This window comes from Malaclemys terrapin, chromosome 5 (genome assembly GCF_027887155.1).
Source record: "Malaclemys terrapin pileata isolate rMalTer1 chromosome 5, rMalTer1.hap1, whole genome shotgun sequence".
In the NCBI taxonomy this organism is placed as follows: Eukaryota; Metazoa; Chordata; order Testudines; family Emydidae; genus Malaclemys; species Malaclemys terrapin.
In genome coordinates this window covers 117,193,630-117,213,821 of record NC_071509.1, presented here as the reverse complement: position 1 = coordinate 117,213,821, position 20,192 = coordinate 117,193,630, and the positions used below count along the sequence as shown (strand labels likewise).

General features: G+C 50.4%; 1 long non-coding RNA gene across 1 annotated transcript; it reads left to right on the top strand.

The window, feature by feature from the left end:
• The first annotated feature begins 321 nt into the window (after positions 1–321).
• Positions 322–4,431, top strand: LOC128838258 (uncharacterized). Its single transcript, XR_008445139.1, has 2 exons — positions 322–1,055; positions 4,177–4,431. It is a non-coding gene; the product is annotated as an uncharacterized LOC128838258 (long non-coding RNA).
• The last annotated feature ends 15,761 nt before the right edge of the window (positions 4,432–20,192 follow it).

Sequence of the window (20,192 nt, the reverse complement as noted above, 5' to 3'; positions counted from 1 at the left end):
GTGGGGTCTGTTTGAATGGAAAGGCTAATTATCATTCAGTAACTATTATTTTTAATATGGAATTATTGTGAACTGGGACACTGATTCATCAATGTATTTAAGCATGTTCCTGATTGGAGCACTAACAGCAGTGGGATGGCTCACGTACTTTAAGTTAGTCACGTGCATAAGTACTCTCTGGAATTGGGGTTTTAAGGCTGAACAATTACAGGGCTTTTCTCTTCTCCTTTTTTCGTTTTGGTTCAATAGATATTTAATTCAAATCATTATTGCTATAGGTTGCCATTTTATATAAAATAATTATTTATTGATCAGAAACAAATGCCTATGATAATTACATAAATAGGAACAATAAATAAATGACTGACATAAAGATCCTGTTACAAATGGCGTAAAATGATCTGAAACTATTGTCACAGTGCACAGATAGACTAAATAGTAACAGCTTTTAAAATTCCACCGCATCTCATTTTAAATCCTGTATAAAATATTACTTGATTTTGATTAGTACTTCTAAAAATGTTGGTATTTAAATTTCTAAACTTCTTTGTGAGTTTGTCCTAGATTTGAAACCCCCATAATTCCACATGGATTCTCCTGCTAGCACTGAGGCTGAACTGCTTGTCTCTGATGAAAGAAATTGGTCTCTCTTCCCTTTCACCCTGGGAAACTATAGGTCCTTACCATGGGCGTGCGCACGGGGTGGGCCCGGGCACACACCCTCATGCCCATGGGCCGGATCCGGATCTGGCCCCTCGGGGCTTTGCATCCGGCCCGCGGGATTTGCCCCCCGTGGTGCCGCAGGCCCCGCGCTGCTTTCCGAAGCAGCCATCAGGGCAGCAGGTCTCTGGGGCTAAGGGGTTGCTCTAGGCACCGCCTCCCGAAGCTCCCATTGGCCGGGAACGGGGAACTGCGGCCAATGGGAGCTTCAGGGGAGGTACCTGGAGGCGTGGCAAGGGCAGCGTGCAGAGCCCTGTGCTGCTCCGCCCCTCCCCCGGGGCTGCGGGGAGCGGCCCGGCATGGGGCCCTGGCAGGCGGGGAGCGCGCCGCTGCGGGTAAGCCTGAACCTCTCCTGCACCCCCTCTCCCTGCCCTGAGCCCCCGGCCTGCACCCCGTTGAGCCGGGCTCCCCCTCCCCAGGGCTGGGCTGGCTGCTTTAACAGCCCCATGTGCTCCCTGGCAGCCTCCCACCCGGCAGCACCAACACAGCCGCTTAAGGTGGCCCGCGCGGGTGCTGCCCCAGCTCCCCGCCCCAAGGCAGCTGCCCCCCTCCAGCGCCCCAAACCCGCCTGCGGCTCCCCGCGCTGGCCAGGGGCCCGGGCACCACCCGGGGGGTCAGGCCGCCCCTGAGCCCAGCAGGCCCGGGGCAGGGGGCGAGCCCGGCCCACAGGCCCCCTCCCGCAGCCCGGCTGCGAGCTCCGCTCCCCGGCGCTGTTCGGGGACTCCGGCCCGGCACCCTCGGGCTTGAGTCCAGCCCTGGGAGCAGCTCGGCGCCCTGCGATCCACCCTGGCTGCCTCTTCCCGGCCTGGCCCCAAGCGCCCAGCCCGGCCCCCGAGCCTGCCTGCCAGGGCGGGGGAGCCCAGATCCCCAGCCCCGGGCCTGCCTGCAAACAGCCTACCCTCCTGCACCCCAACTCCCTCTCCTGAGCCCCCTGCCTGCACCTCTCACCCCAACCCCCTGTCCTGAGCCCCCTTCCTGCACCTTGTCCCCCAACCCCTACCCCACAACTCCCTGCCCTGAGCCCCCGGCCTGCACCTCTCACCCCAACCCCCTGTCCTGAGCCCCCTTCCTGCACCTTGTCCCCCAACCCCTGCCCCACAACTCCCTGCCCTGAGCCCCCGGCCTGCACCTCTCACCCCAACCCCTGCCCCACAACTCCCTGCCCTGAGCCCCCGACCTGCACCTTGCCCCGCAACCCCCTGCCCTGAGCCCCCTCCTGCCCCCAACCCCCTGCCCTGAACCCCCTGCCTGTACCCCTTCTGCATCCCAACTCTCTTTCCTGAGCCCCCTGACTGCACCTCTCACCCCAACCCCCTGCCCTGAGCTCCCAACCCCCTGCCCTGAGCCCCCTGCCTGCACCCTGTACCCCTCCTGCATCCCAACTCCCTACCCTGAGCCCCCTGCCTGCACCTCTCACCCCAGCCCCCTGCCCTGAACCCCCTGCCTGCACCCTGTACCCCTCCTGCATCCCAACTCCCTGCCCTGAGCTCCCTGCCTGCACCTCTCACCCCAACCCCCTGCCCTGAGCTCCCAACCCCCTGTCCTGAGCCCCCTTCCTGCACCTTGCCCCCCAACCCCTGCCCCACAACTCCCTGCCTGCACCTTGCCCCGCAACCCCCTGCCCTGAGCCCCTTCCTATTCCCAACCCCCTGCCGTGAGCCCCCTGCCTGCACCCTGTACCCCTCCTGCACCCGAGCCCCCGCCTGTACCCCTTCTGTACCCCAACTCCCTGTCCTGAGCCCCCTGCCGCACTCTCCTGCATCCCAACTCCCTGTCCTGAGCCCCCTGCCGCACTCTCCTGCACCCCAACTCCCTGTCCTGAGCCCCCTGCCACACCCTGCACCCCAATCCACTGCCTTGAGCCCCCTGCCTGCACCTCTCACCCCAACTCCCTGTCCTAAGCCCCCTGCCACACCCTGCACCCCAATCCACTGCCCTGAGCCCCCTGCCTGCACCTCTCACCCCAACCCCCTGTCCTGAGCTCCCAACCCCTTGTCATGAGCCCCCTGCCTGCACCTCACTCCAACCCCCTGCCCTGAACCCCCTGCCTGCACCCTGTACCCCTCCTGCATCCCAACTCCCTGCCCTGAGCCCCCTGCCTGCACCTCTCACACCCACCCCCTGCCCTGAGCTCCCAACCCCCTGTCCTGAGCCACCTGCCTGCACCTCTCACCCCAATCCACTGCCCTGAACCCCCTGCCTGCACACTGCACCCCTCCTGAACCCAGCCCCCTGCCCTGAGCCCCCTGCCGCCCTCCGCCCCCTCTTGCACCTCAACGCCCTTCCCTGAGCCCCCTCATACATCCCACACCCCCTCTTCTGCCCCCCAATCCCTTGCCCTGAGCCCCTTCCCGCACATAGCACCCCCTCCCACACCCAGCCGTTTATGATGTTCGCCTTTAAAAAAAAACAAAAAAAAACATTCCCTGGGTGCACACCCTAATGCAATGTGCTGCGCACGCCTATGGTCCTTACCTCCTGGTCAGAGCCTCCCATTTTCCATCACTGCAACCAAACATGTCTCCACATGCCCAACTTGCTGATGAGTCTGTGTTGGAATATCTGAATGGAACTCTCACCTCAGGTCGTTTCAGAGAGATTTTTGCAAAAGCAGCAGGAAGATTTCCCAGATTGCCACCTTGCCGTTCCCCTTCAGAGACACTCGAGGCTTGAAAACCCCTTGGGGCCACCTGAAATCTCTCCCTTTGTTCTGACATTAGAGGAAAATTATGCACATCTTTTTTCTTGCAAAGTTTTTCCAGTTCATATTTGTTATGCTGTTATACTGTGCTTAAGCTGCCTGTTACAGTTCAGACATGACATTTTGATCAGAGAAGAGTTGAACCACAGAAATATATAGCAAACACATTATGTCAACAACGTTTAAGGTTTAGCCCTTTCTTAATTTTCTTGTAACTTTTTTGCATCGATATCCTTCATTTTGCAATTTAAACTTTGAGTAAATCAACAGAGTATTATCACATAAATTGTAATATGGACAGTTGGGATTTCATTATGGAGTGAAAAGAACAGGAGTACTTGTGGCACCTTAGAGCCTAAGAATGCTCTAATAAATTTGTTAGTCTCTAAGGTGCCACAAGTACTCCTGTTCTTTTTGCGGATACAGACTAACACGGCTGCTACTCTGAAACCTGTTCTTGTGGAGTGAGTGTATTGCATAATACAAGGTCAAGCATTTTGGAGCCTTAGAAATCACTGTGGGAAAAATCAGTAGAGAGGAGGGAATCCACTGCACGATACAATTTCCTCCAACTGTTTTAAGCTCTGTAAGTCACTGCATCCTCAGCTGGAATGAAATGAGAGTTGGTTGAAACACAAAGGGAAAAATAAATGTTTCCCTTTATTAACGTCAATACATGAAATGAAAATACCTTTCTACACCTCATCATCTTACAAGTCTTATGCTCAGTTCACATATTTTATAAATGTCTCTAGGAAACTTCTCAAGCTCCGGTATATGATGAGGACAGAGTGAATGTATCGCATGACACGTCAAGCGTTCTGGAGTGTTAGAAGTCACTGTGGGAAGAATCAGCAGAGAGGAGGGATTCCACTGCATCCTTCTGTTTTAACCTCCGTAGTTGCAGCATCCGGAGCTGAAATGAAATAGGGAATGGTTGAAATACAAAGGGAAAAAATATAATTTTCATTGAATTGATCTCAATAAATTAAATGAAAATATCTCTTCCACACATAAGCTCGCAAGTCATTTAGTATGTTCCTATTTTTTTTAAAAGTCTCTAGGAAGCTTCTCAAACCTTGAAATACTAGAAATAGTTCTCATGAGGACAGATGAATGAATAGCAACCCTGATCATAATAGAAACACACTACATATGTAGAAGTCAGAGTACTTTAGGGGTGGAGGGGAAGTACACCTCTACCCCGATATAAGGCGACCCGTTATAACAGGAATTCGGATATAACACGGTAAAGCAGCGCTCTGGGGAGCGGGACTGCGCGCTCCGGCGGATCGGCGCATCGGCGTGTCTGGCTTTGACACGCTGCTCCGAGCGGTGTGTTAAAGGTGCCGGGCCGGGGCCGAGGGGTTGGATAAGGGGCAGAGGGTCTCGGGGGGACGGTCAGGGGACAGGGAGTGGGGGGTTTGGATGGTTCAGAGGCTCTGGGGGGGCGAGGCAGTGGGGGGATGGGGAATGGGGGCGTTGGATAGGCCGTGGGAGTCTTAGGGGTGATTAGGGACAGGGGGGTCTCTGGAGGAAAGGTTTAGGCCCCTCAAAAATATTGGCAAATCTCAACTTTAACCATTTCCTCCAATTTAGACGGCACATTTAAAATGTAGACAGCACAAACCGTCGGTCTCTTCCTTCTGTGAAACTATAGGAGAGAGTGTGCTCTGAGAAAATGAAACCTTAACTAATTGTTATTTCCCGATCTTAATAGTCATACCGGAGCTGAGGAATAGATGTAGTTGAAAGGTGTGAATATCATGTCCTGTTGGTCACTCCAAGTAGCTGACAGTAGTGAAAAATTGAGACTAAATCATAAAACAGGATGAGCAATTAGGATAATAAAACATGCTAGAGAGGTACCCACATGGATGACTATGATTTCCAATGTGGTCAGAAGGAGGTTATGCAGAGAAGTCACATTAGGTATTTTTTTACCAAGTGTGTCCCTGGGATGAAAGAATTCAAATACTTTTTTAAAAATTGAAATTCAGTGTTCACCAGTTTTGCTGGTTCCTTCTCTTTTAACATTTGCCTTCCCCTTTGCTTGGGCAGGGGAATTCTTCTGGTTTGTTTAGTTCTCTTCCCTTCCTGTGGTCACGTTTCATTTTCTGGATCTCAAGCCCTAGCGCAGACTGTTGTGCTGGAGTTTCCATCATTGCAGAGAAATGTGTTTTAATTCAACAAGAAAACTATTTTCACTGAAATTAAAAAAGAAAAATCACACGAAGAAACCATGAAAACATTTTTGTGCACATTAATTTGGTTAGAGTCTCCCAAGTTTTCCTGCACTTTTATAAGAAATTTGAGATTTTTGCTTCAAGTTTTTTGAAAGACACGCTGCAAAGCAGAGAAAGCAGACTTAGCAGAGCCCCCAGACTGTCATGGGCTATGCTCCCCACTCTCCCATGATTTTCCAGCGGTGTTGGGCATCTGTATTCCACACCAGGGTGAAATCCCAGGGGAAGATGTTGCGGGGTACTGAAAGCAAATGAACAAAACTGCAAACCCAGTATACGATGAGACCATGGTTTGGTGGCTCTTATTACTTAAAACTTCACACCCCCAGCACCCATTGTTCCAGCCTGGGGCAGCCCTGGCAGGGTGGCTGTAATGGAACCACGCTGATCGGGACCGGAAGGCAGGTCTCACAAAGCCCTAGAAGTGATGCGGACACTCAGGCGCTTTGTGTGGAAAGATCTTGTGTTCCGTGCAGAAGTCATCGGGTCATCTATTTCTATGATGAAAGCCTGCTAGTGGGATGATAAAGGTGAGCTTAAGTGGGGATGTATTGGTGGTGTTTTCCTCCCTTTTTATCTACCTGTGGCTGGCTTTCCCACAGCAAGACCTAAAGTCATAGATGATGGATAACCTCAAATGGCTCTTAAGCAAGAGTTGGTGGCCGTACACTGAGACCACTAAAAAATTTGTCGTGAGAACCCCTGCCCTAGATAATATGGCACTAGAAAGCCCCGACAGCTTCCATTTAAAGTTAGGCATTGTGTGGCATGTGTTTATCCAAATAATCCTCTGAAATCTTTTGATGTTTGCCCATTGAGACTGGGCTAGGAAAGGTAGCTGTGGTCTTCCGAAATCCATCATTCTTGGGCAAAGTTTTTATTCTTTTGTCAGACATTGCAGTAAAATAGTGTCTAATCCTAATGTTGTTTGCTGGGGTTCCGTTGTGTGTTTCTCCACCATTGAGCTAGATTTGTGTTATCTTATTAAAGAAAATTAGCAGATTGTTTTAAGAATTCCCATGCCACTCCTGGTCAGCAATTCAGCTACTGGTTCTGACTTGACTTTGCCAGGATTTATAGTACTGTGGTAGTTACAGCTGCATTAAGAATTTAAGGTTTTATTCTGCAGAGGTCTCACGTTTCTTTAGTACGAAGGTATGATTATAACTAAGGTCCAAACTTGCACATGTCATTGCTTCCATAACAAGGATTCCTAGTAAATGTATTGCACAAGTAAATGCATAGCACAGGGTTTTATTAATTTGATAAAGGCAAATTTGTGCACCAGTCGGAAGCTGTTGAATTGTAATGACTTGACCCAGAGACCCTTTCATCAAGTATCTCTGTTTACTGAGTTGGGAAAGAGAAGACGAAGAATTCAGATCCTCATGTAATGAACTACCCTTATTGATGACTAAGACCATGGGCTCCTAACCTACCAGACAGTTCAGAAAGACCGCCCGAACATTTTTAAGTATTGAAGGCAAATTTGTGGGTCAGTCTGAAGCTGCTGAATTTTAATTTGATTGATCAGAAAGACAAATAGATGTCCTCATCAAATATCCCTGAAGCATAATAGAAGGTTCCCTGAGCTGGAAAAAGAAGAAACCAGGAGTTCTGATCCACATGTAATTAACTACCCTTATTATGGTGCTATGGTAGCATAGATAAGGTGATATTAAGAACTTTAATTTTGACAAGGATAGATTTGTGACTATCTTCTGTTCTTGAATAAGTTTCAGTAAAATAAAAAATGGAGTAGAATCTTAGTTTTATCTTGGATTGTTTGTATTGGTTGTTGAATTTGAAGTTTAGAGAAGTGTATATAATACGTTAAAATGGGTGTTTGGGCATTTCTTTCTGGGAGTAGCAAGCAACAGAGGGTCCTGTGGCACCTTTAAGACTAACAGAAGTATTGGGAGCATAAGCTTTCGTGGGTAAGAACCTCACTTCTTCAGATGCGCCACAGGACCCTCTGTTGCTTTTTACAGATTCAGACTAACACGGCTACCCCTCTGATACTTTCTGGGAGTGTCTTCACTATCTACAGTAGTCTGTTTGTTTGCTTTCTTCGTTTGTGCTGTGGGTGATTTTTTTTTTTTTATTTTCCCTTTGTAAGCATATTACATAACTACAAGAAAATTTAACAGGCCTGTAAAGTTTGTTTTGGCAAAACTAGGGTTACCATACGTCCGGATTTTGGGGGCTCAAATCCCCGAAAGCCGGGCATGTCCGGGAAAATCGGGAGGGAGGGCGGCCTCTTTGGCCGGGGCTGGTGCGGGGTCGCGGGGCCGGGCCCCGGGCTGGGCCTGCGGGGCCGGGAGCCAGTCCGGGGTCGCAGGGCCGCCGGGGGCCGTGCAGTGCTGGGCGGGCTGGAGCCGCCGGGGGGGCCAGCCTGGGCCGCGCCTCCTCCCCCCACACTCCCTCTTACCTGCTTCAGGCGTCCCGTTTGCGGGCGGAGACTTTGGGGAGGGGGCAGAGTTGGGGCGTGGGCGGGGCCCCGTGGAGTGTCCTCCTTTCGGAGGCACAAAATATGGTAACCCTAGCAAAACAGACTGTAATCAAATAGTCTGTTCCCTTTCCGTGGAATATAAAAACTGTACATATCACTCATCAACTGACAAAGGTAATATAAATGATTAATATCTTTATACAGAGATAGATCAACAACAATAAGTCAGAATTAAGGTTGGCAAAAGTAGAGCTGCTGGAAAAGATGTTAAGATTTGATTATATTAAAAGTAGCCCATTGAAAAATGCCTTCGTTACATATTTCCAAAATTTTAAGGCATTAGGTTTTTATATGTTAAAAATTCCAGAGACACACATGTAGATTTTGCCCTGTTCGTATACTGTAGGGTGGGTCTGCAGACATCCCTGCAAAGTAACAGGCGCTCCTGTTTTTGAATCTTCAAATTAAGCTCTTGTAACGGGTTTCATGGTATAGACTAGAAACGTGAAAAATATTTGAATTTCATACCTCCATAAGCGCTAAAAAATTAATTATTCTTTGGCCATTGAATGACAGCTGATCACAAAGATTAGTTAACATTTGCATTGCACTTTTTAAGATGTAAAAGTACAATTAATGTTACTGATTAGATCAGGAAGTATGGCAGTAAAACTTGCCACACATCCACCGTGCATTTCATGGTCTTGGGTAGGCTAACTTCTCATATGGGCACATTTCTATCTCCTGCATTTTAAAGGCCCCCTTCCGACAAAAGTGGTATGATAATAGAATATTTGCTGTCTCTAGCAGCAGCTCATCAATTAGCTCATCTAAAGATAGTGCCTTTCCTCCTGACTTACCGGAAAGGCAGCCAATATTGTCCAGAATGGTTTTTCTTCAATAATGGCACGGTAAGCTTTAAGATATTCTTTGCTGGTGTTTGCCCAAGAATTTTTGACTTAAACATAATATGAGAGCGAATTGTTTGAGATTGTCTGGTGAATATATATATATTTAGTGGCAATAAACTGTAAATAAATGAATTGGCTTATATACCCAAAAGCTGGTGCAGAAAGGATGAGTGATTAAATGATCTAAAGAAGTTTGCCTTACAGGAATTTGGTAAAGGAAGAGGTCAATGACCTTTAGAAATTTTGGAATATGCTGCCATGCTTCTGACCAAAGTAAGGAGACAAACTAAAGATGGAACAGGAAATGGGTAGGGAATGTTACAGAAAGGCTATCAAAAGGGAGTATTAGTCTAGGGACTGATATGTGTGGGTATGTTCATCTTGGTTCCATCAACTCCCTGTACATTGGATGGTAGTGATGGGCAAATAGTCCATTCATCTGATATGTATAATAGTTGGATGTGGAGGGCCTAGTAAAGAGGAAATAGCTGTACTTCCAAAGTGGAATATCATAGAATCGTAGAACTGGAAGGGACCTCAGGAGGTTTTGTAGTCCAGTTTCCTGCACTCAAGGCAGGACTAAGTATTAGCTACACCGTTCCTGACAGGTGTTTGTCTAACCTGCTCTTAAAAATCTCCAATGATGGAGAGTCCACAACCTGCTTAGGCAATTGATTCCAGCGCTTAGCCATCTTGACACGAAGTTTTTCCTAATGTCCAACCTGAATCGCCCTTGATGCAATTTAAGCCCATTGCTTCTTGTCCTATTCTCAGAGGTTAACGAAAACATTTTTTCTCCCTCCTCCTTGTAACAACCTTTTATGTATTTGAAAACTGTTATCATGTCCCCTCTCAGTCTTCTCTTCTCCAAACTAAACAAACCCAATTTTTTCAATCTTCCCTCAGAGCTCATGTTTTCTAGACCTTTAATCATTTTTGTTGCTCTTTTCTGGACTTTATCCAATTTTTGGCCACATCTTTCCTGAAATGTGGCGCCCAACACAATACTCCAGTTGAGGCCAAATCAGCGTGGAGTAGAGCAGAAGAATTGCTTCTCGCATCTTGCTTACCACACTCCTGCTAATACATCCCAGAATGATGTTCACTTTTTTTGCAACAGTGTTAGTGTTACACTGTTGCCACATGTGATCCACTATGACCACACCCCCCCCAATCCCTTTCTGCAGTACTCCTTCCCAGGCAGTCATTTCCTATTTTGTATGTGCCAGCCCCAGGCCCTGTGCTTTGATAAAATCATGAGGAGGCGGGTGGGTGAGCAGGCAGGGCTGGCTCCAGGCACCAGTTTACCAAGCAGGTGCTTGGTGCGGCCACTTTGGAGAGGGGCAATTCGGCAGACAGTCCCTCACTTCTGCTCGGAGCGAAGGACTTGCCGCTGCAGATTGCGACGTTTGGCTGCTTGGGGCTGCCAAAACCCAGGGCAGCCCTGTGAAAAGGTGAGCAGGTGGAGAGCGGCGGCTCCCCGCCTGCTGTGTTTCACAGCATCAGGAGGTGGGGAGGGTGGAACTGGGCAGGGAAGAGGTGTGGCTTGGGGGCCCACCACCTGGCAGATTACCTCAGCAGCTAGCCAGGGTTGGAATGTCACACACAGCTGGCTGTTAACCCTCCACCCCCTGTCCTGATTTGTCCCCCTGGCTGGCAGGAAACACACAGTAGTTCTCAACCTTTCCATACCATGACTCACTAGAAATTAAACAGTTTTTTCATTTTAATCAAAACAACAAATTATATTGTTAGCAACTAGACTTTATATTGCACATTATTGGGTATGACACTCCTCCTCTGGAAGAGAGACAAAGAAGACAGATACTTAGAAATGTAGCCACTCTTGTTAGTGTATTCAAGGTGTGATGTATGTTAATGTTCTATTGTAACTTTGTCTTAAAAAGGAAAACCTTTCAGAGAGAGAGAGTGTGTTACTTGTGTGGCTCTTCAGTGTTGTCACTGGCAATAGTTCATGACTTGTACTAAAAATACCCCTCCAACAAATCATTGGTTCCATCTCCAGAATGGGCTGAGCCCGAACACCCCCAAACACAGGAGGGCATGAGAAATCTGGATCTAAAAGCACAGTCTGTGACTTGGGACCATCTCTAATACCTTTGAATAGCAAAACTGCTACAAAATCATTCATGCAGTGGAATTTTCAATTTACAACATGAATAAATAAATGACACCCATTATTACATTCCTCCACCCCCCCCAAAATGCTAATCCCAGGTTACATCTCCATTCATTCCTCATCAGAGGTAATATTAACTTTTTAAATCATGCTGTATTATTAGAGGCTCTATTTTCTTTTATGTTCTCTAAAAGAAGAGGTCATGATAAATGAAGCTCCTGCTGGTTTCAAGGGCTCTTGGAAAAGAAGAACAGCAGGACTAAAACCTCATTTTTATTTCTAAATAAACTCAGGCCATAATAATGGGAAATAGATGGGAGAGGAACACACTTTTCAAGCAGTAAGATATGTCTGCAAATCATACACATTTTGAGAATTAGGTCCAAATTCTGCTCTTTAACAGAGGAAAAGAATTTGTCCTTTCACACATTAGCTTTATTCAAAGGAGCTTGTATTAGTTATTAACATGATGCTGAATTATTAGTGAGCAACTTATCTTTACAAAACATAAATGGGAGCCAAAAACAGGGCAATAGACCTAAAACTGGCTATATTGTTCTGTCCACAACTGTCTGGGTATTCTTTTCCCACCATTTAGATAGAAAGAATCCTGACACCAACCTATGTCCCCCTCCCCCTACTCCCCTTGGAAAAGAAAGAGTAGTTTGTTTTACTACAGAGATACTTGTAAAAACCAAAACATTCTTTGCTCACAATTAAAGTCCCCCTCAATAGTGACTAGCTATGAGGGAGGTTGCTACACTTTTAAGCAGAGGTTCCTTGACTCCTCCCCTGGTCAGGCTAAGTACTTAATTTGAAATTAGTAGGCAACACTGCATGTAACTGGGGTGGAAATCTCTGTTACAGTGGACAAGAAACCTTTAGCACTACAAGGGGGGGGGGACTCCTTCCAACCCTCATATTCTATGATGGTCACAAGCACATTATTTATTCCCCAGGTTGCAGCCAATCTGTAAGAAAGAAAATAATTGGTCATTTTGTAACTCAAAGCAAAGCACTGAACAACAATGAAATGCCCTCAGTTGTGTGAAGCTATTCCACAAAGTTTTTCTTCAAGAGAAGAACATTTAAAAAAGGTTCCCAAAAAGCAGCAGAACTGAGGCTCTCTAGTAACTAGTCCCGGTGGCGAGTGGCTGCCGCCCCCGCTCCCACCCGCGAGCTACAGGCGGCCCCCGGCATCTCGGCGCTCTCGCGTTGGGGGACCGGTACTGGTACCTTCCCTGACGTACGTGCAGCAAACGCCGGAGTCACGGGGCCCGGGGGCTCTCGGCGGCCCGACCCGGCAGCGAGACACGCGCCGCTCCGGCTTCTTCCTTGCTCTGGATGCTGGAGCAGCCGCCGCTCTCTCGCGCGGGAGCCGCTTCCGGCTTTGTACCCCGCCCGCGCCTCCCCATTGGGTAGGCAGGCGACCAATGGGACGCTGTTCCCAAATGCGCATGCGCCGCTCAGACCGGCTGGTGGATGTGCGGGGCCTGTGACGTCACGTTCCGCGACCCTCCTGATGAGCTCCAGCCTCTGCCCCCCGGCCAGGCCATTGGTTTGTGCCAGCTGCTGTCCCCGGCTCGCTGAGCTGCATTACACGAGCAACCCGGAGCCAAGCACTGCAGGGACACAGACCTAGGGTGACCAGACGTCCCGATTGTAGGGGACTTGTCCCGCGTCCTGACCTTACATTGGTCGGGACGCGCTTTGTCCCGAGCTCGGGGGACCGTCTGGTGGACGACCCAAGCCGGCACTGCCGGCCGGCGCCGCTCACCTCTTCTTCCTGGGCCCTGGGGCAACTCAGCTGAACTCCTAGCGCCTGCCCGCCCGGCCGGAGCCTGCAGAGCGCTGCAGCCCCACTCCCCAGGCACGCACAGAGACGGCAAGGACGTCTCCACTGTGTGCTGCAGGGGCGGGGGGGCTTGTAGGCACCGGCAGCGAGCCCCCCGACCCCCCCCCCGACCCGACCCGACCCGAGCAACTTTAGGAGCCAGAGGGACAGGACCTGCCTGCTGGATGCTCCCTGGTGGGAGCCGCTCCAGGTAAGGCTAGCACCGTCTGGGACCCCCCTGGCAGGTCCCTCTGGTGAGGGGGGGGGCGCGCTCTGCGTGCTGCCCCCCTCCCTCCCCGAGGAGGGAGGTGGAGACGGAGCAGAGGCAAGCTGGTGGGGGGCGGGGTGTGGAGCTGCCGGTGGGTTCTCGGTTTTTCCTGTGCTCCGGCAGGTTTTTTTGTTTTGCTCCGCCGCCCGCTTTTTTTTTTTTTTGCTCCGTTCCCCCCCCTGCATCCCGGTATTTGACCTCTGTCATCTGGTCACCCTACACAGACCAAAAAGACAATATCCCGCCCCGCCCCGCCCCTCAAGGGGACTGTGACACGAGAGAGAAATGAGCAGAGCAGCGGACGGGGGCAGAGCGCTTAGGGCAGCAATAACCAACCCTCTGTCACATTTTGATTTTATCTCCACTGAACTTGTACTAAGAGGATGTGGAAAGGAGAACCCAGACATGGGCCGTCTCCTTGCTGTGACTCCACCACAAGGTGGAGAAGTGTACAGCACCAGGTGCAGGTTGCACACGTGAGAGGGGTGTTCTATCACACTGACATTCCCCTGGGTCAGGAGGCTCCTCACTACCACCCCTCTTAGCATGAGGAAGTCTTCCTGGGGAGCCACTCCCTGACCCTCTTTCCCCCCACCCTCTAATTACACGCAGATTGTGCTCCCTGGACAGGAAGAGCTAGGCGCTCACACCCACTACGGTGCCCAGCCTCTGCCACTGAACGCTTTCCCAAATGAACGGTACATACTGGCTTGTAAGATTCAACTCAGGACCGGCGCTTGGCTTAACCGCAGGTGCTGAGATTACAGAAAATGAGAATAAAATTATTAACAAAGAACAGAGTTTAATAAGAATATTGGAAACCAGTCATTACCTAAACCACCAAAATCATAGCACGCTTTTTAGATACAAACCATCAGGTTAACCTCCTGGCTGAAGACGTTTCTCTCACCCAAAGTCAAAGTCTGCAGCGGCGTTTTCAACCGAGGCTGCCTGCGACCCACGCTGTCCCTTCGCTCGCCAGGTGCAGGAGGAAGGGGTGTCTTCTGTGCCTTCTATATATACCCCCGATGTTCGCCGTCTTTACTCGGAGGCGGGATAATCCCCCGGGGCTTGTTTTCGCCTGCACGCTCCTTTTCTGTAGAGTTCACATGTCTTTATTACATAAACTTTGTATGTAAACAGGCGTGTGGTCTCTTCTTTTACAATGCTACATTCACATCCCAACAGGAGACATATACCTGTCGGAGTTTAAACACACATTTTCATTTTATAAATACACAACTCCTTACATAGTATCTGTACGACATTTCACCACAATATTAATGACTAGCGTGTCCCCGGCATTCATGTGAGACCTCACCTGAGATGCTTTGGGAGAACCAGAATGCTCATAGCAAACTCAGGAGGTTTCTGTAACCCCTCTGCACCCCCCTTGCCAGTTGTCATTAACATACTCTTGTGTCACGGACACCAGACCGGTGGCAATGATTCAATGCAGGGATTTGTGACTAGCCACTGAGCCCTTTGTTGACCCATCAAACAAGTAACCCGTTGGCCCCAGGAGGGGGATTGCGGAAGCCCTGGGATGGCTCTGTGTTGTAACCGAAAGGCGGGCAGAACTGAACGCCTGGGCGACGCAAAGCAGGTAAGCTACATGTTGCGATAGTGCCGCTTGGCCTGTGACATAAGCAGATAGGTCACTTGTCAAAAATCCAAATACATTTCTATTTTGCCCCGGTACGAACTACAGGGGTACCTTCTGGGGTCAGTACCTGGAATGCTAATATCCAAAACAAGGAGAACGAATGGCATAGAACAAGTGACTCCTGAGGGCGTTCTGCACCAAAAGAATGAAAATTCTGTACACGGTATTTTAAAATTCTGCAAATTTTATTTGTCAAATAAATGTGGAAGCTCCAGCATGGCATTGGGGAGCACAGGCCACACCGGCTTCACAGAGGTGGGAGATCACTGTGCAACTCCCCCCAGGACTCAGCGGTGAGGCTGCACCCAACCCTGACACAGCGCAAGGACAGGGCCTGGCCCAGAAACAGCCCAGGGCCCTGCCCCTCCTTGCTAGGTGCACCAGCCGTGGGCAGGCAGGCTCAGCAAGGCAGGATCTAAGTCTAGAGCGACTTAGTGTGTGGGGATCCAGGTGAGGGTTGAGAGGGCTCTGGGTGGGGCAATCTGGGTGCAGGCAGCTCAGTGGGGGATCTGACTGCAGAGGGAGGACTTGAATCCACTGGGGCTTGTTGGAGGGTTCTGGTGCAACGGTAATGGGACTCTGGGGGGGAGGGGGGGGCAGAGTGTCCAGGTGAACGTGGTTGGGGCTCAATGGAAGGGGGAGCCCTGGGGGGGGATAGAGCTCAGCAGGGGGGTCTGAGTGTGGGGGGAATCAGTGGAGGGGTAAGTGGGGCTCGTCAGGGGGGTTCTGGGTGTGGGGGGTGAGGCTTGGCGGGAGGGTCTGAGTATGAGGGGGTCTGGATGCACGGGATTGGGCAGATGGGGGAGCAGCTCCCTCTACAGTGATCCCTCCCCCTGCAGCTGAAGAGCGATGGGTGCAGGAAGTGTGTGTGTGTGGGGGGATGTGCATGCAGTGCTTCCTACAGCCGGGGGAGAAATCTGGTGGTGGGTCTGACACAACCCCGGATGCCGTGCAGAGGAAGAGGAAGTCCCGTCCTCCCCAGCCCAGATGGCACTAGCAGCTGAGTCCGGCACATGTTAGGAGCTACCAGCAAGGTCTTCCCCAGTCCCGCCCCCTGCCCCACAATGATTTACCTCTCTGCCGGCTGTCCTGGACACCAAAACGTACTGCTGGGGAAGGCTGCGTGACCGCTCTTGTGGCTTCCTTATCAAAAAGTCATTTTTCTGTGGGGAAGCAAAGAAATTTGCGTGGGATGTAAATTCTGCACACATGCAGTGGTGCGGAATTCCCCCAGGAGTACCAAGTGGAAGAACTGGAACCAACTGATGGGCTGGATTTTAGTGACATGTGAAGAGTTTTATAATTTGTAAAATCATCCTAGGAATACACTACCTCCCCTGCAACGTGAGGTTCCTCACAATGCCTTGCTGCTGTGGCTCCCGAGCAGGGCCGCTCACAAACAGCCAAACGACTTGCAGGTCACGCCCTGAATGTCTGCGTATCGCCACGGCCCTGGCCTGCAATTCTGACCCCGGCGGCCTGTTAGCAAACACCGGCCACGATCTGGCTTCCGGCAGCCTCGATCGCTACGTGCGCGGTGATCCCGACGCGCTCCCGGTCTTCCCCGCAGAAATGTCTGTTCCGCACTGTCCAGATATATTCGGTCCGTTGCCTCTGTGAGGGCATCGAGCTTAAATGGAGTTCCCCACACGATTCACAACGCTGGATGATTTGCTATTAAAGAACAAAACAAGTTCATTTAACTACAAAGAGAGTTTTTTTAAAACTACAAGTTATAGTCAGAAATGGTTACAAGACAAACATAAAACGCTTCCTAGTACGCCACTTAAACTAGACACGATTCAAGGTGAAATCATTAACGCAGATTTCCATGAGCATTGCTGACCAAATTACAGGGCAGGAACTGCTCCCGAGGTCCAATGGCTGTTTTCTTTTGTCCGCTTAGGTGAAAGAGAGAGATGGACAAGAAGAGATAACTTGGGATGTTTTTGCCCCTCTTTTATAGCTCAGTCACCCTTTGGAAACCATGTTCCTGAGCATGGCCCCTGGTTAAAAGCTCTTTCCAGCTGAGAGCAAGGAGACACACAGTTTGGTGGGGAAGAGGTTTCGTACTGTCGTTTGCTAAGATCGGATCTGTGTGTTCCTGCCCTGCTTCCTTGCCAAAGAATGACCCCTTGATCAGGGCCAGATTAACTCTCCTGTGGGCTTGGGGCTGTTAGATTTTGTGGGGCCTCTGAGGGCTTGGGGTGGGAGAGTGGGCTCAGGGCTGGGGCAAGGGATTAGGGTGCAGGCTGCGTCCGGGAAGCACTTACCTCAGGCAGCTCCTGGGGTCCCCGGCCAATGGGAGCTGCGGAGCCAGCGCTGGGGGCAGCACACAGAGATTCCCTGAATGCCCCTCGCCTAGGTGCTGCAGGGGCACATTGGCGAGCTGGCGCTCGCAGCTCCAGGCCCGGGGGGGGGGGGCACGGAGGCTCAGGGACTGGCGTCCGGCCAGCGGCGCAGAGACTTGCCGCGGGCCGGATGAAAAGAAGCAGTGGGCCGCATCCGGCCGGCAGGCCTGCGGGGCCCCGGGCTGCAGCCCCTAAAGCCCCTGCATTAATCCGGCACTGCACTTGATAGGTGATGATACCTGCCTGGGGTATCAACTTGTCTTTTGTGTTTCAGAAACAGGTTTGCCCACTCCCCAGACATGTCTGGTAAACAAGTATTGATTTTGGCTTATGTTCATAACTTTACATATAATGTTGCTACATACATTTTACCATGATATTATTGACCAGCAAGTTTTACTTCTCACATGGTACCCCAAGCAGGCCTATTCTGTACAAAGATTTTTACAATAGTGTGTCGGATGTGAATACAGGGGTGCGTTCTGTCACGGTATCTTATTGAACTTTTCTTCCTGTACTATGCCATTATTGACTTTCCGCAATAAACCCGACTGATATTGGTTATTTGAGCCCTTCTATATATTTCATAACAAACCAACGCATAGCCAAGCACTCGATGCTATAATTTATCGACACTGCCCACCAGCCACATAGGCGGTTAATTACAGGCGGGTTCCTTCTTTAAAAAGCTCATCATAGATAGACCAGACCCCGGCACCTCTTAAAGAAGCCAGCTACCCTGGGACATTGGCCTTAAATGGTTGGTACATTCACTGCTTAAATGGTTGCTCCTTCCCACTCTCTTGCCCTTAAGTAAAGGCCACCCTCTCCTCTGACATTTAATACCGCTTTGACTGGAAGGAGATATGCCTTGGTCTCAGCATCTCTCTTCATGCAGAATTATTTCTGTGAATTAAAAACACCCCCAAAACTTTGGAAATACCGACGGGTTACAAACATATTGTGACAATTCAGCAAAGGCCCCTGGTCCCTGAATGGCTCATGGAGAGACTTGGCTATACAGTGGTCAATGGTGCTCTGATCAGACCCCTGTAAAACCAGAACGACCCAATGGGGAGAGACAGGGTAGGGGGATATCAAGATCAAAATCCAGTCTGAAGTGGAGTCAGCGGGATTACACAGAAGGAATCAAAAGCAGAATCCAACCCAGAGTCAAACAGCTGCTGGGCTTTCTGAGGGAGCAACCCCTCACTGCTCCCTTTAACCCTTTCTGCTCTAGTGACTCCAGCAGTAATACCATCCAGGTGAGCTGTGCTCTTCTGGTGATGTGACTCCTACTGCCCTGGAACTGTAGGGTGCTGATCTGACAGCAGCAATGAGACAGAGAGAAAGAGTTGAAGCGGGGGGTGGGGGGGGTAGGGCAGCAACAGCCAGGAGCCAGCACCGCTTGGGATCATTGTTGTGTGAGCTACAGTAGTGCTGACCAAAATCAGGGCATGGGCATTATTAGCAGTATTATGGTAGCACATAGAAGCCCAAAACCAAGGAGGAAACCCTATGATATGCACGTTAGCAGCAGCACATTACAGTAGCACCTGGGAGGAGAGGTGGGCCATTATGAAGTGCACATTAGCAACAGCACTACGATAGGGCCCGTGGGCTCCCCTTTTTATAGTGCCTGGGGGGAACCCCCTGTATGGGAGCACCTGTCCCAGAACCAAGTGCACATTATCCAGGGACATGCCCAGAAATTTAACTTTGACCCCTTTTGTTGGGGCACTGTGCCCCCACCGCTCTGGCAGAAGCATGCTCTTCCCCCCACCCCAGCTCCAACAGGAGCTCGCTCTCCCCACCACCGCAACTGGAGGAGTTCAGTGTCCCTGACAATTACTGGGGAGGGGGCGTGCCTCTTCTTGTCCCCCCTTTTGCATGCCCCGACATTATCATACCACCTGGGAGGTGCCCCAGTATGAAGTAGACATTATTGGCAGCATTACAGTAACAGCCTCCCCATTTTATAGTGCACATCGTCAGCAGCATTATGGTAGCGCCAGGGGGGCGGAGGGGAATTATGAGGTACATATGATCAGCAACATTATGGCAACTCCTTTGGCCCCTGTGGTTTGCTGTTACTTGGGACTGTGCTGAACTATTTCCATCTGGCACAATCCGAATTACTCATGGAATCCACAGAGTCCTGTTCCTCAAGGGAATCACACCACCCAGGCCCTTTCCTTGCTCTGAAACCCAAGCCTGCTTCTCCGGCCCGCCCCATGTCCAAAGGAGCGGTTTCTCTGCTTCCTTCCAGGGGCCTAAGTTCCTTTACCGTCTGTTAACTTTCTGCCCAGAACACAGCCGATCCCTCAGCCTCTGCGTATACAACTGGTCCCAAACACACCCCTCCGCTTCTGATCGGCTGTGCCATGCAGCCCAGTGTTTCGGGTGGTAGCTCCCCATTGCTCACAGCTATCTCTACACAAAGGGGCATTTAACTGCTCCTTCTGCTTAGCTGGAAAGAAAAGCTCTTCACACACTCGGGTCTGTGATTGTCTATAGATCAAAGAGCCATTCTCACCTTCCAGCATAACAACAGTTAATGCCCACATATTCTGGAATGGGTTTGAATCCTCAGACCTCTGGGATAGGGCGCAGGGGCTGTTTAGACAGGGACAACTACAATGCTCAGGGAAACAGCCCATGACTCTTCCAAGAGGAGACTGGAAGAGTGTGGCTTGTTTGCCCTAAAGCCAGGGATGTGGTTGCTCCCTGTAAGTAGACCAGGGAAGGGAAGGAGCTAGTGAAGCTAAAGGACAATGTTGTCCCAAAAGCCAACGGGGATAAACTCACCAGGGCTCAGCTGAGGCTGGAAATGAGAAGACTGTTCCCACCCACCAGCAGATGGGGGGAGGGTCTGGAAAACCCCAAACTAGCTGCAAGCTGGA